The 7,457-nt window shown below is 40.2% G+C and overlaps 1 long non-coding RNA gene across 1 annotated transcript; it reads left to right on the top strand.

Moving 5' to 3' along the window:
* On the top strand, positions 2,919 to 6,087 carry LOC108635576. The gene is made up of 3 exons (XR_001917838.1): positions 2,919 to 3,066; positions 4,838 to 4,904; positions 5,309 to 6,087. It is a non-coding gene; the product is annotated as an uncharacterized LOC108635576 (long non-coding RNA).

Raw genomic sequence — 7,457 nt, 5'->3', positions numbered from 1 at the left:
GTACTGGCTAGGGTGGATCGCTGCTACTACCTTCTCTCAGCCAGCTGAGGCCTTCTTAGCCACGTTTGGAGACAAAGGAGCGGAGCGCTGGATTTCGTTCAAAGAACTTGCTTTGCTAACGTTCAGTTCAGTTCAGTTCAGTTCAGTCCAGTCGCTCAGTCGTTTCCGACTCTTTGCGAGGAGCCCGAATTGAGATTGAAAGGAAGAGGAATGAAGTCCAGGCTCGGGAATGGGATGTGGGAAAAGGAAAACTCCGTTTTCCTGGGTCTGCATCGTCCTGAGGAAAAAGTTGTTGATGATATCTAATAGACTTTATTCGGACCAAAGATCTCTATGGTCCTCCACCCATTTTTCTGGGTTTATGGGAATGAAACAGAGAAGTGACAGCCACTACTAATTAACAGCTAAGTTGGAAACTAAAAATAAGATCCAGCGTAGTGGAGAGGCGTAGTGTACAATGAGCCAAATTACAAGATTCCCACTTAGACGTTTTCCGTGATGTATTGGTTCTGATAAGGTAGGGGAAAGTGGGTTAAAGTATGTTAAGAAACTGATTTTCTCTTCTTTCCTGGGAAGCAAACGTATGGCAAGTTCTTTACAAAAATTGCATTTTTTTAAAAGTAATTTGCCATAACGTCTTTTTGAAGAAGAGGCTGTTATAAATAGAGTGTTGCAATTTCTCAAAAGTAAAAGAGATAAAATTTAAATCAGTTTAGGCACTTTAGTTAATCATATACAGTTGTTGTACACTGGCAGCAACTGGCTTGTTTGAAGTGTTTTCTTAAAGTTTTGTATTTTGGTGTCCCTAGATGTCGCATCTTGAGGAAATCATACTTGTTCTTTTTTTTTTTTTTCATTTAGCGTTTTCTCTAGTACACTTGCAGGTTCTTTAATTTCTACAGTGTAGACATTTGTTTCTTAGCATTATTTAGTCCAAATAAAATGTCTGATAAAATGATATTTTAAACTTTTTCTTCAAAACAGGAATGTGAAACTGTTGGCTCAGATGTAGGCCTCTATGAAAGAGTTTCCTTCCTATATATATATCTTGTTTCCTTTCTACATGCTTGTTTGTTTCCTACATAACTTCATAATATTCTTCTGGAAATCCAATTTTTGTTCTTCCAACTCTAAAGGGTCCAGCTTTCAATGAAGAATACCACCCCCCCACCACCACAACCAGAGAAAGTCCACTCCCTGGAAGACCCAACATAGCCAAAAATAAATAATAATTTTAAAAAATTAGAAAAGGAAGTACTACCGATGCAGTGAGCTTCTGGTTTGTTCATCCCTGTATCCCTGGGGCCTGCACAGATCCTGCTACATAATAGGCAAATATTTGTTAACTCTGGAGGTGAATGAGGACCTTTAAGGATAGCAGAGTAAAAAAGAAGTCCAAAGACAAAAAGAAGAAAGTATGTCAGGGGATACTTGTTAGAAACCAAGAAGGTATAGTGCAAAGGAAGCCATAAGGGGAATTTTTTTGTTCATGTGTGCACACATGTGTGCTAAGTCACTTCAGTCAAGTCCGGCTCTGCAACCCTATGGACTGCTACCTGCCAGTCTCCTCTGTTTTTGGGATTCTCCAGGCAAGAATACTGGAGTAGGTTACTGTGCTCTTTATTTTTGGCAGCCTTGGGTCTTTGTTGCTGGTGGGCTTTCTTTAGTTGCCCAGAGTGGGGGCTACTCTAGTTGCTGTGTGTGGGGTTTATCATTGTGGTGGTTTTTCTTGTTGGTTTCTCTAGGTGTGCAGGCTTAAGTTGGAAGGGTGTGAGATGCCACAGAGAAGCATTGTTGGAAGGGGATCAAATAGTCACTGAAGTAAAAGGTCAATACGAGAAAGCAGAAGACAACATGAAAACAGTTAAGGAGAGAAATGCAGAAAAGAGCAAGGAGCACAGAACACACTTTCCAAAATCTGGGTGGTTAAGGGAAAGGGGCAATGGAATAACACTCGAGGAAGAAGCAGGGTCAAGAAAAAATTGCAAAGGCTCGGAGACACATACATGTAGTTCAAAGGAAAAGAGGTGTAGATTGACAATATAAGCAAGGTAAGACTTTAAGGAAATGGAGGTGGATGAGATTGAAAGGTCCAAATAGAATGATCAGGATTAGATATACAGATCTGGGCATGTTTCATAGAACAGACTGAAGACAAGATTATTCCTTCTAGTACAGTGTTTATCTCTTGTTTGTTCTTTAGTTCTTCTAGGTTCTTTGGTAAACATTTCTTGCATCTTCTCCATTCTTTTTCCGAAACCCTGGATCATCTTCACTATCATTATTCTGAGTTCTTTTTCTGGAAGGTTGCCTTTCTCCTCTTTGTTTAGTTATTTTTTCTAGGGTTTTATCTTTTTCTTTCATCTGGGACATAGTCCTCTGTATTTTCATTTTTATTTACTTTCTGTGATTGTGGTTTTCCTTCTTGAGGCTGCAGAATTGTAGTTGTTGTTTCTGTCTGCCCTCTGGTGGATGAGGCTAAGCAGCTTGTGTAAGTTTCCAGATGGGAGGGACTGGCAGTGAGAACTGGATCTTGCTCTAGTGGGCAGGGCTGTTCTCAGTAAAACTTTAATCCAGTTGTCTGCTGCTTTCAAATTGTAGTGCTGGAGAAGACCCTTGAGAGTCCCTTGGACAGCAAGATCAAACCAGTCAATCCTAAAGGAAGTCAACCGTGAATATTAACTGGAAGGACTATGCTGAAGCTCCAATATTTTGGCCACCTGATGTGAAGAGCTTACTCATTGGAAAAGACCTTGATGCTAGGAAAGATTAAGGGCAGGAGGGAAAGGAGCTGACTGAGGATGAGATAGTTGGATGGCATCACTAACTCAATGGACATGAGTTTGAGAAACTCCAGGAGATGGTGAAGGACAGGGAAGCCTGGCATGCTGCAGTTCATAGAATTGCAAGTAGTCAGATATAACTTAGCGACTGAAAAACAATGGTGACCTCCAAGAGGGCTCACACTAAGGGGCACTTCTTAGGACTACTGCTGCTAGTGCACCCATCCCTGCAGCAAGCCACCGCTGACCCACGCCTCTGCAAGAGTTCACCGAACACTGGCTGGTAGGTCTGGTTCAGTCTTCTGTAGGGTCACTGTTCCTTTCCTCTCAGTCCTGGCGCACACAAGATTTTGTTTGTGCCCTCCAAGTGTGAAGTCTCTATTTCTCCCAGTCCTATGGAAATCCAGCAATCAAATCCTGTTGGCCTTCACAGTCAGAATCCCTGGGGATTCCTAGTCCCTTTGCTGGGTCCCCAGGCTAGGACACTCAGAACTATCACAAGAGTGGGAGAACTTCTTTGGTATTAGTGTTCTCCAGTTTGTGGGTTGCCCACTAGGCGGGTATGGGATTTAACTTTATTGTGATTGTGCCCTCCCCTCACCATCTCGTTGTAGCTTCTCCTTTGTCTTTAGATGTGGGATACCTTTATTTGGTGGGTGTCAGCATCCTCCTGTCCATGGTTGTTCAAAAGCTAGTTGGTACTCTCACAGGAGAGGGACACATGTCCTTGTACCCTGCCATCTTGAACCAGTCAACCCTGAAGACAAGACTATAAGTGAGTGATTATAAACAGTGATTGCAGAAACTGATACATGATGGAGTTTAAGAAGTAGCCAAAGATGTCAAAAGTTTCAGAGAAGGGAATAAGAACTGAGAATAGATGGTGTTCATCTAGTGATATTTATAGAAGCAGTTCATGAATAAAAACATTGGGATTCTTTCATCTATTTTATGGGTCAACTTTGTAACTGCAAATTTTAAGGTGAATAATGGATTCCTTTATCTAAAGGTAATAAATTCAAGATGTGATGCAAATATGTTTTTCTTTCAAATGATAATGACTTTTTGATTGTGCTAGTTTAAAATCATTTGAAGCAGATGGAATTAGAAAGCCTTTCCTTATGTAAATCCAATTGTTCATTCTTGCTTGCATGAATGACTAAACATTCAGTGAATGTTTATTGGGTGTCTACCGTATACTTTGCTAGGTACTTGGGACAATGGCAGTAGGTAAGAAAGACACCATCCCAGCCTTCATATTTAAAGCACTAATACCAAAGAAAGAAAAAAGCTATATTTTGTCACTTCTTGGTAACAGGGGAAAAAAGGGAATCTAAAATAATACAGAAATAGTATACCTGTTTGAAGAATTTTTATGGAGTGATTAAAATTACTGGGTATGAAAATAGCATTTTTCCTTTAATATTAAAGCAAAATATAGCAGTATTGTTATTAGAATTATATGAAAGTACATATGTAAATAGCTGAATAGAAACACTGAAAACTGTGTTGAAATAGATAAATTATTGGTGATTTTACTTTTGATTTTTCTTTAAAGTTTAAAAAAACTTTTTCAAGTTTTTAAATGTCTTATATTAGCAAGTAGTGAAAAATTTCTTTTTCTGTTGATTTGTAAATGTATCCATTCTTCACATACACAATGGGGCTTGAAAAAGCAGTCTTTGGATTTTAAATCTTTTGTTCAGCTAGAAAAGCTCTCTAACTGGTGATCCCCATGTGAAATCTAACCCACAGATATTGTACCAATTATTTATTCCCACAATAAAATGTTGCCTAGCAAGTTACCTATCCCAAAGGTCAGTGGATTAAAACACTAACCAGTTATTTCTTAGGAGTCTCTATGTTAGTTGGGTAGTTGTTCTGGAATTGGCTAGGTTTATTCATTTTCTGTCCGACTCTTTGCAACCCCATGGACTGATTGATTATATCATCCTTGGAATTCTCCAGGCCAGAATACTGGAATGGGTAGCCTTTCCCTTTTCCAGGGGGGTCTTCCCAACCCAGGGACTGAACCCAGGTCTCCCGCATTGCAGGCGGATTCCTTACCAGCTGAGCCACAAGGGAAACCCATGAATAGTGGAGGATCTTGCAAATCAACAGGTAAATATGGGGTGATGATTGAAAATGTTATAGAGAAGATAATCCTTGAAAAAGTTTTCAGGAAGAAAAGGAAGGGAATTTCATGCAGGGGAACAACAAAATCTCAGTGATACAGAACATCATGGAATTCTTGGTGAGCTGTGATACTTTGGTGGCGAGTATAGCGAAAGGAACATGGAGTAGCTTGAGAGAAAGTGCTTCAGGGAAGTATAGTATTTAAGGTTCTTCCACTTATTTAGAGTAAATAACAACTCTAGCCAGTTAAGTTGACTTTACCAGAAGGATACTGACATATCTCACAGAATGTTGGTAATTGCTGGATAATCAGGGAAACTCAGTAATAGGAATCCATAAACTGTCCTCCTCATGGGCTAAAAACAACTCCCTATCTCTTTGCATCTCAGTTCAAAATTCCAGTTGCCAAGGAGAGCAAGTTTGTCCAGTTTGGGTCAGATATCCACACCTGCGTCACTCAGCCATGCAGTTTAGACTACAAGTTACATGTGTTGGATGGCGCTGCTGTTCCATCCCTGTGCTGGGGAGGGAGACGTTACTGTGAGCCCTGTGTTTGGCCTAAGAGGGAGGTATCCATTTTATTTTATTATTTAGTTGCCTTTCCCCACATGTATGATGACAAAAATGTCTTCAGCCTGCCTACTTGATCTAGTCATTCTATTACAACAGCCCCTGCTCTTGCCCTCTTTCAGGACCAAAAGTACATCCAATCCAGCTAGTGGGATGTTATTGTTCACTTAGTCCTGACCTCTGGATGTAAAATACCTATTCTAGTTCTCATCTATCTGTGATTGCTCATGGTCTTACAATCTAAGGACTAAATGGTAAGTATAATCACTACCAGTACACTCTATAAATCATATGGGGATTCAGGAGCCTCAATGGTTGCTATAGAAAGAAAGGAAAGAGAAGAAAACAGTGGCAGTTATTTTAAAAGGGAAAAAAATTGGGTAATTTTTCAGTCTTCAGACCTTCCATCCATATGCTCCTGCTACTGTTGAAGTTGTAACTGGTGGGCATGACAATCCATTACACACTTCTTTGTTTGCAGCTAATATCTCAACTGACTGAGAACGTTGCCTACTAGGATAATTTAAGCCGTCATTTGTAGGGGTCTAAGATGCTTACTCCTTGGAAGGAAAGTTATAACCAACCTACAAAGCATATTAAAAAGCAGAGACATTACTTTGCCAACAAAGCTCCATCTAGTCAAGGCTATGGTTTTTCCAGTGGTCATGTATGGATGTGAGAGTTGGACTGTGAAGAAAGCTGAGCGCCAAAGAATTGATGCTTTTGAACTGTGGAGTTGGAGAAGACTCTTGAGAGTCCCTTGGACTGCAAGGAGATCCAACCAGTCCATCTAAAAGGAGATCAGTCTTGGGTGTTCATTGGAGGGACTCATGCTAAAGCTGAAACTCCAGTACTTTGGCCACCTCATGCGAAGAGTTGACTCACTGGAAAAGACTCTGATGCAGGGAGGGATTGAGAAGGGGACGACAGAGGATGAGATGGTTGGATGGCATCACCGACTCAATGGACGTGAGTTTGAGTGAATTCCGGGAGTTGGTGATGGACAGGGAGGCCTGGCGTGCTGCGATTCATGGGGTCGCAAAGAGTCGGACACGACTGAGTGACTGAACTGAACTGAACTGAATGAAGCCTTTGTTGATCTTCAGTGCCAATTGTGTTAAACTAAATAAGGCAATGTAGCAGATTACAGAACAACTCTAAGGTGGAGTGACTAGAAACCAATGAATGTTTTTTTAATAAACCGTGTCTAGTTAATAATGAAACTGAAGCACAGAGTGTTTATTAACTCTTCAGCCTCAGAGTCAAGATTTAAAGTCAAGCTTTCCTCATGGTTATGTTATCCTGCCTCTGCACTGTTACTGTAGAGATTGCATGTGGGCACTGAGACGTCCATAGCTCGGATTAGGTCAGGTTTTAGTTCTTCAGCCTTAACTAGCCATTGTGACCAAGAACAAGTTGTTTAATTTTTCTAAGTTTCAGTCTTTTCATTTATAAAATGGACATACCTTTGTGCATGGCACAATACCTATCATTTGATAAGTAGATTTATTAAATGGTGGCTATTATTAATTCAATAAAAATCTGAGCATTCTATGGCAGGCACTGCATGTACAGTGCTGCACAAGATGGACATAATTCCTGTGCTCATGGATATTCCAATTAATAGTATCTAAACCAAGCCATAAAATGAAAATAAGGATGTGTAGTCCACATGATTGCTCCCTTGCCCTGGATTATGAACATGGAGACTGACATATGGGACCATAATGATGATTGTAAGCAGAAAAGGATTGATCAGGAAAGACTTATTTAAGCCTGGAACAATCAAGAGTAAAAAAGCAAGACAAGAATCTGACATGAAATCAAGAAAACTCCCAAGAGAAAGAATACTGCCTGGTTTTCTAGCTTGTAAATCAGGATTTTACAAGACAAGTGGGTAGAATTGTCCAAGGGGTTCTTGTCATAGAACAGAAAATTGGAATAGGTGAAATGATTTGTGAGAAACTG

The sequence above is a fragment of the Capra hircus genome, chromosome 3, assembly GCF_001704415.2.
Source record: "Capra hircus breed San Clemente chromosome 3, ASM170441v1, whole genome shotgun sequence".
NCBI classification, from domain to species: domain Eukaryota; kingdom Metazoa; phylum Chordata; class Mammalia; order Artiodactyla; family Bovidae; genus Capra; species Capra hircus.
The sequence above is the reverse complement of the archived record's forward strand: the minus strand, read 5'-3'. Positions and strand labels throughout refer to the sequence as shown.